The sequence below is a fragment of the Rhinolophus sinicus genome, chromosome 2 (genome assembly GCF_057876585.1).
Source record: "Rhinolophus sinicus isolate RSI-liver-muscle chromosome 2, RSI-T2T, whole genome shotgun sequence".
Taxonomy (NCBI): Eukaryota; Metazoa; Chordata; class Mammalia; order Chiroptera; family Rhinolophidae; genus Rhinolophus; species Rhinolophus sinicus.
The window spans coordinates 108,486,843-108,495,258 of record NC_142502.1 but is presented as its reverse complement, the minus strand read 5'-3'; the positions used below and the strand labels follow the sequence as shown (position 1 = coordinate 108,495,258).

The 8,416-nt window shown below is 44.4% G+C and overlaps 1 pseudogene; it reads right to left on the bottom strand.

Annotated features, from left to right (window-relative positions):
* Positions 1 to 343: 343 nt before the first annotated feature.
* Positions 344 to 7,228, bottom strand: LOC141571781 (non-histone chromosomal protein HMG-14 pseudogene; annotated as a pseudogene).
* Positions 7,229 to 8,416: the final 1,188 nt, after the last annotated feature.

The window sequence follows — 8,416 nt, the reverse complement described above, 5'->3', positions numbered from 1 at the left end:
TTACAACATTATTGACTATAGTCCTTGTGCTATACCCTACACCCCATGACTACTTTGTAACAACCAATTTGTACTTCTTAATCTCTTCCCCTTCTTTTTACCCACACCCCCAACCTCTCTCCCATCTGTCAACCATCAAAATGTCTGTATCTATTTTGTTTCTATTTTGTTGTTAATTTTGTTCTTAGATTCCACATATAAGTGAAATCACATTGCATCTGTCTTTCTCTGTCTGTCATACTCCGCACAACACCCTCTAGATCCATCCATACTGCCGCAGATGGAGAGAACCCATTCCCTTCCATGGCCTAGCAATATTCCATTGTATATATGTACCACCTACTCTTCTGCCGTTTATCCATCAATGGACACCCAGGTTGTCTGCACATCTTGGCCATTGTAAACAATGCTGCAATGAATATATGGATGCACACGTTTCCTCAAAGTAGCATTTTGGGTTTCTTCGGATAAATACTCAGAAGTGGGATTACTGGGTCCTTCATTGTCTCTTCTTATAAGCTTTGTTTTAAAGTCTGTTTTGTCTGGTATAAGTATTGCTACTCCAGCTTTTTTTTGGGGGGGTTAATAACATTATGTAAATTTGCTGCTCCAGGTTTTCAATTTTTTTCTTCATTTTTATTTTCATGAAATATCTTTTTCCATCCCTCTACTTTCTGTCTCTGTGTGTCTTTCAATCTGAAGTGAGTCTATTGTAGGCAGCATATATATGGGTTTTGTTTTCTTATCCATTCAGCCAACCTATATCTTTTTATTGCAGCATTTAATCCATTTACACTGAAAGTAATTGTTGATAGATATGTAGTTATTGCTATTTTATTATTCATAATTTTGATTTTTTTTCCATCTTAAAGAAGTCCCTCTAACATTCCTTGTAATACTGGTTTGGTGGTGATGAACTCCTTTAGCATTTTTCCTGTTTGGGAAGCTCTTTATCTGTTGTTCGATTTTAAATGACAGCCCTGCTGGTAGAGTAGTCTTGTTTGTAGGTCCTGGCTTTTCATCATGTTGAATATTTCCTGCCAATCCCTTCTGGTCTGCAAAGTTTCTGTTGAGAAATCAGCTGACAGTCTTATGCGAACGCTCTTATAAGTTACTAGTTGTCTTTCTCTTGCTGCTTTTAGGATTCTCTCTTTGTCTTTAATCTTTGCCATTTTAATTATGATGTTTCAAGGTGTGGGCCTGTTTGGGTTCATCCTGTTTGGAACTCTGTGCTTCCTGGACTTATATGTCTATTCCCTTCATCAGGTTAGGAAAATTTTCAGTCATTATTTCTTCAAATATGTTCTCAAGCTCTTGCTTTCTTTCTTCTCCTTCTGGTACCTCTATGAGGCAAATGTTGTTATGCTTGATGTTGTCCCAGAGGCCTCTTAAACTATCCTCATTTCTTTTCCCATTCTTTTTTCTTTTTGCTGTTCTGATTGGGTGTTTTCTGTTACCTTGTCTTTCAATCACTGATTTGATCCTCTGCTTCATCTAGTCTGCTGGTGATTCCTTCTAGTGAGTGCATTCTTCATTTCAGTTATTGTATTCTTCACTTCTGACTGGTTCTTTTTTATGGTTTCTATGTCATTTAATTATGCTTGCAATCTCTTTGTTGAAGTTCTCATTAAGTTCCTTGAGCATTTGTATAACCGTTGTTTTGAACTCTGTCTCTGGTAGTTTGCTTGTCTTCATTTCTTATTTATTTAGCCTCCATTTCATTTAGTTATTTTTCTGGATTTTTCTCCTGTTTTTTCATTTGGGACAGATTTCTTTATTTTCTCATTTTGGCTGCCTCTCTGTGTTTGTTTCTATGTATTAGGTAGTGTCCCAGTCTTGGCCAGGTGGCCTTATGTAGCAAGTGTTCTGTGGGGTCCAGTGGCACAGTCTTCCTGATCACCTGCCCTCAGTGCTCCAGGAGTGTCCCTTGTGTGCGTTGTGTGTGCTCTCCTGTTATAGTTGAGTCTTGATTGCTCTTGGCAGGTCAGTGGATGGGATTGACCCTCAAGCTGATTGGCGGTGGGGTTTGGCTATATACACAGCTATGAGCTGCTGTGTGGGAGGCTTACACCCACTGAATGAGATTCATCCCAGTAGGCTCTGGTGCCTGTTGAGACCACCCTTTGCATTTGCCACTTGTGAGGCTAATTGGGCAGTGCTCTGCTGTGGTCTGAAGCCAACCTCCAAGTATGTTGGTTCTGGGGCCTCTTGGGAGGGACTCTGGTGCAGGCCCAGGTCAGCCACTGCCTGTGACTAGCTGGGAGCTACCTGGTAGGAGATACAAAGTGATCCACAGTTGTTTTCCACCTGTGTTAAACCTGGAGGTACATGGGGAGGCCATGCTGTGAACCAAGGACAGCTACAACCAGTACTTGGCCTAGTAACTCTGCAAAAAACCAGGACACCATGAGGCCTGCTGCCACCTGCCAGCTCCCTGAAGGTTCAGCCACTGATAAAGCCTTGTGCAGTACACAAATTGGGTGAGGCAGGATCTCAGGGAGTCACTAGAGTGGGAAGAATTGTGGTCACCAGGTTAATGTAGACTCTGGTGTAGTGCCAATGCTGAGCCTGGAGTGACTCAGTAAAAGTCTCAGAGCACAATGAGGCCAGTTGCCACTTGCCTGGGGGCTTTGGATTCCGATAGTTTTCCAAGAAAGAGTGCAATGAGAGAGGGGCTGGCTGCTCACAGAGAAAGTGCCTCCAGCGGTTCACAAGTTGGGTAGGGCAGGGTCCTAGGTGAGTCAGCATGGTGGAGCAGTGGAGCTCACCAGGTCAATCAGATTCATATTTGGCCTATGGGGTCAGGCTCAACATAGGGAAGAAGGCGCCCAATTGACAGCTGCATGGGAGATGGACCCCTCAATGAGAAAATGTTGACTGTCATCCAGTCCTCCCCCGAAGCCACACTCCTCAGTCTGTCCCCTGTGTGTCTCTGAGGCCCCCCAAGTCACTGTCCCTCTGTTAAAACCCAAGGTGAGTGCCTGTGAACAAGTGAGTCTGTGGGCAGGCCATTTAAGAGGACATCTGGGTTTCCTGGCAGCCTTCTGTCCCACTTGAATGGTTGAAATTCCCACTCCTTTTCACAGCCAGATGTTGTGGGAGCTCTTCTTCCCAGCACCTGTACTCTGGGCTAGGAGACTGGTGTGGGGGGCTTGGGGTTGCTCACTCCTCCGGGGGGAACCTCTGCGGCTGAGATTTCCCTCCTGATTTCAACCATCACATAGAGGTTTGGGGCCTGTTCCGTGTCTCCACTCCTCCTACCAGTCTCGATGCAGCTTCTTCTTTGTATTTTTAGTTATAGGACTTCTGTTCAGGTAGACTTCAGATGGTTCTCCAGGTTGATTGTTCTATAATTTAGCTGTAATTTTAATTTATTCATGGAAGGACGCAGGCATGGTGTTTATCTACTCTGACATCTTGGATCCTGTTTTGTTTATTTGTGACATGGCAAAATATTTAATGTCTGTAGGTGTGTCTCATTCCCATTCTTTTTATTATTTGATAGCTTTCCCAAACTATCCCAGTTCCAGAGAAAACATGGGCACTTTTCCAGCAGGGTTTGAAAATCATTAAGGCCCTAGTTCTCTTGACGTAGATATGATTGTAGGTGAGGTCTTTCCGCAGCATCTTTAGGACTCTCTGGTCAAGAGGAAAAAAAAAACAGTTCTACAGGACTCCTGAGATCTTCTGTTCTTCTGAGACCTGGCACTGGGAACTGTGCTGCTGGAAATAGTGGTGGGATTAGACATTAACAAAATGACTAGGAAAACTGGACTGCCACGACCAAAGACGATACAGAGTGCTACAGAGTGCACAAAATCCTGACAGGGAGAGCCAAGATCAAGGAGTGGTTTTGTTTAGGAAATAATTCTACCAAAAACAGGGAAATAGAAATAATTCAAAATGTTCAAGACCTATTAAATGCACGACTGACTCCAAATGGCCACTTAATATGCTCTGTATTATAGGATATAAAACCTACCGCCATCTATGGAATGTTAAGCTGACACCCAAAGACAATCAAAGCCTCCCATATTCAATGTCCCACCATTTTCTGGTTGCACCAAAAAATAAACAACCAGCAAATGATATCACCTCTTTTAAAAAAGCATTGACACTTAAAAAATGGGATGAAGTGGAATTTCCTCTTTCTTAAAAAACGTTTCTAGAGCTACTAGAAAACTTGCATTTACAAACCAGTTGACAGAAATCTTCCTCTGGATTGTAGAAGCAGGGAGACGGGATCACTGATAAGACGTGGTGTGATACTAATCAGACTTGGCTTCTTTCTCCCCTGCTTCCTCAGAGGCGGAATCTCCTCATTTTTAGCTTCTCCGTTTTCTGCAGGTAAATCTTTAGTTTCTGGGTGAGCCACGTAGGCCTGTTTTCCCTTTGCTCCCCTTTCCCCTTTTGTTTGCACTTTTTTGTCTGCAGATTTATCTTTTCCTGCCGCCTTTTTGGGGCTTTGTTTCCACTTTTGCAGGAGCAGGTTTCGACAACCTCGCCCATCTCTTGGGCTCCTCCTGCGAGGCCCCCACGGCGGAGCTGACCTTCCTCTCGCTCAGCGTGGCGGCGGGGCGGGCGCGTGCCGGGTGCCCGCGGGCCGAGCGCCGAGAGCCTTGGCGCCGCTCCCGCCGCCCCAGCTGCTGGGACTTGCGACGGGAGCGATCACTTTTTCCATATTTTTGCCAGTGATTTTTTGGGGGTATATTATGAAAAGTGGTATTGCTGGATCAGAGAGGAGATGCACATAAAACTTTGCCGGATATTGCCAACCAAATTCCCGTCTAGAAGGTTGCCCCAATTTGCCTTTCCACCAGCAGTGTACCAGAATAGCTGTTTGCCCACGGCTTTGGCAACAAAGTGTGTTGACAAACTCTTGGAGTTTTGCCAATCTGATAGTTAAAAGACTATTAACTTAGTTATAGTTTTGATTTGCATTTTCTTAGAAGGCTGAACATCTTTTATATGTTATGGAGCCATTTGCATTTCTTTCTGTGAATTGTTCATGTCTCTTGCACGTTTTAAATTGAGTTTGTAGGGGTGGAAAAATTTTCCCTTCTTCTCGTCTAGGTTCTTCGGCTGGTTTAATAATTAACCTGATGTAAGACATTAAGAGGAACCCTTTTGGCTCCCTGAGCAGCACGGTGTGATGGACAAGAACAAGTGCCTTAGGAAAGGAGGCAAGAAGAAAGTGGCTGACCCGTTGTCTAAGACTGGTATGCTGTGAAAGCACCAGCATTGTTCAATCTAAGAAATACTGGAAAAGCACTAGTCATGAGAACTCAAGGGACCAAAATCACATCTGATGGCCTCAAGGTTGCGATTTTGACGTGAGCCCCGCTGACCTGCAGAGCGATGAAGCTGCATGTAGGAAACTCAAGCTGATCAGGACGTTCAGGGCAAAACTGCCTGACTCACGTCCACGGCCTGGATCGTACCTGTGACAAAACGTGCTCCATGGTAAAAAAATGGCTGACCATGATGGAAGCTCATGCTGATGTTAAGACTACTGATGTTTATTTGCTTTGTCTATTCTGTGTTGGTTTTATTAGACAAATAAACAAAAATGCAACAATCAGATTCGGACAACCTCTTATGCTCAGAATCAACAGGTCCGCCAAATCTGGAAGAAGATGATGGAAATCATGACCTGAAAGGTGCCGACAAATAACTTGAAAGAAGTGGTCAATAAATTGATTCCCGATAGCATTGGAAAACACGTAGAAAGGCCTGCCAATCTATCTCTCGGCTGGCCCCATGATGTCTTTGTTAGAAAAGTCAAAATGCTGAAGAAGCCCAAGTTTGAACTGGGAAAACTCCTGGAGTTTCATAGTGAAGGTAGCCGTTCTGGAAAAGCTACTGGGGATGAGACAGATGCTACAGTTGAACAAGCTGATGGATATGAATCCCCAGTCAAAGAATCTCTTTAAAATTCAGACTTCTCATGGTAACAAATAAAACCTACTTGTGAGTTTTTAAAAAAGACATAAAAGACATTAACAAAGGGGCAGCTGGATGGCTCAGTTAGTTAGAGCACATGCTCTTAACAACAAGGATGCCGGTTCAACTCCCGAATGGGATGGTGGGCTACACGCCCTGCAACTAAGAAACTAAGATTGAACACAGTGACTAGACTTGGAGCTAAGCTGTGCCGTCCACAACTAAGATTGAAGGACAACAACTTGACTTGGAGCTGATGAATCCTGGAAAAACACACTGTTCCCCTTCCTCAATAAAATCTTTTAAAAAAAAAGAAGACATTAACAGAAGGAAAACAAATTTCATTATGTACTTACAGGAGTCCATTAAAACCTGAGACTCAATGCTAGGCAGTTGAGGCTCATGTACCATCCTAAGGATTGGGGGCTAAGGAATGGGGTAGGGGTCTGGGGTTCACAGGGAGGAGGGCAGATCACAGGAAGACAAGAAGAGCAGATGTTTGGCCTGCCCAGCCCCAGAATCTTTCAGATAAAAATGTTCTCTGGTAATAGCTTTCTTCCTGGTACAGGCCCCTAATAAATTCTTTTAGGCAGTTAAGGGAGAAGTGAAAATCTTTTCCTGAGTCTGCTGGGTCTCAGTCAAACTTATTAATCTTTCTCCTCAACTGCAGCTAGATTTTTAGCCAAAATTATCAAAGTCCTCCACACCTAAGTTACAGAGGAATTCAACCATTTTTTCTGCCTGGTACTTATATGGTTTTTCTTTTTTCTTTTACATTCTATATGGAATTTATTCTTTTGAGTGCTATGATAAATTGATCAAATTTTGTGTTTTTTCATAGAGTCTCAATTTGATATTACTACACCCTTCGCCCCACCCCTTTAGCTTGCCTTTTCCTGGACATTTTATTCTTTTTTGGGTTTGCTAAAACTGGACATGGATCAAAATAAACATCTGTTCAGCTCCTGGCATTTGGTTCCATTTTGCTTCCTGTTTTTCTTTCCTGGATTCTTTCTGATTTCTGCGCAGTTTTCCCCAGCAGCTCAAGGGAGCCATGACCTTTTGGGCTTCAGGAAGAGTGGACTAAAGACCTGTCCAAAGAGTGATTCAATCTGGAACAGGTCCTGTAGACGCCCCGGAGGGCTGGCTCTGCATGAGGGTCAGGGTGGGGTGGAAAACGGCTTCCTGGAGGGGGCTGCTCCCAGGTGTGGAGCCATCAGGGGCTCAGTTTTTGTTGCCGATCCACGTTTTCCATTTGCACCCACCTCCGGCTCTTGGTTTTCATGTTAGGAAGTGCTAACTTTCTAACTGGAGGACACTGATGGCAGAGGGAGGAGAAGTGGGCAGAAGGGAAGAGTGGAATATGGAGATTGGCACCCCTCTTCCTCTATGCTCACGTAATACCCAGGGCAGGTCCTATCATAATACCAGCTCCCACGTACTGTTTCTACAACCAGGTGCTAGGTGCTGTGCTAAATGCTTTATAAGGAGTAAATCATTGACTTTTGCCCTGTTAGTTGGCTAAGGTTGTTAGTCCCAGAAGGAAGAGGCTCAGATATAAGGTTAAATAGGTAAATGTTACCAATTCAAGCCCTATGTGCCCAATGCTTCAAAAGGTCAAACTCAAAATGTCAGGGTTTGGAATAAGAAAAGGTTTATTGGTTGAGAAAGCACCAACCGAGAAGATGGGAGACCTGATGGTGCCTCAGATCCATCTTCAGAGAGCCCAGAATTCAGGGTTCTTATATCACCAGAAGAGAGAATGGGTGGGGCAAGAGGTGGGATGCCAGGAAGGGGGAGGGGGAATCTCCAAGCCTCTTTGTTCCCAGTCTGTTCTTGATGTTCTTGACCCCCGCTGATCTGAGTCCAGTCCTGACATTCCTGTAAATCTTTGATAAACAATCATGGCTTTGCATAGCTTTCCCACCTATTCAGGAAGCTGTTTTTGCATATCTACAATAGGAACTATTATCCTGGAGGTCCTGGGAAAAACGCAAGCTAGGATTTATGGCAAGTCAGGTGGGAGAAACAAAAGCATTCCACCCTGTTACATAAGCGGTACGCTTAGGGTCTGTACTCATATGACATCAAGTCCCAGGTTCAGCACACCTAAGCCTGTGGCCCCCTAAGGAAAGGCTCACTGCACCTGCGGTTCTGCACACTTTTTCGTCTGAGGACTAAGCTCACCCCTTTTTCCTGCCCATATCTCCTGAGCTCAGGTGTGGGCAGCGTCGTTGGTGGTTGGCTCTAGACTCTGCAGCCCTCATGCTAGGTGGTAAGGCTCTGTGGCCAGGGAGGGCCCATCTCCCCCATGTTTTGGTCTGTTGCCAGCACAATGCTTGGCACATGGTGGACACTCATATCTGCTGGATGATTGAATAGATGGAAAAGGGGGAGAGGAATGTATGTTGGAGAGGAAGACGAAGGAGTAAAGGAGGCACAGGGGACGAGAGGTGGATTTGGGGTGAACAGT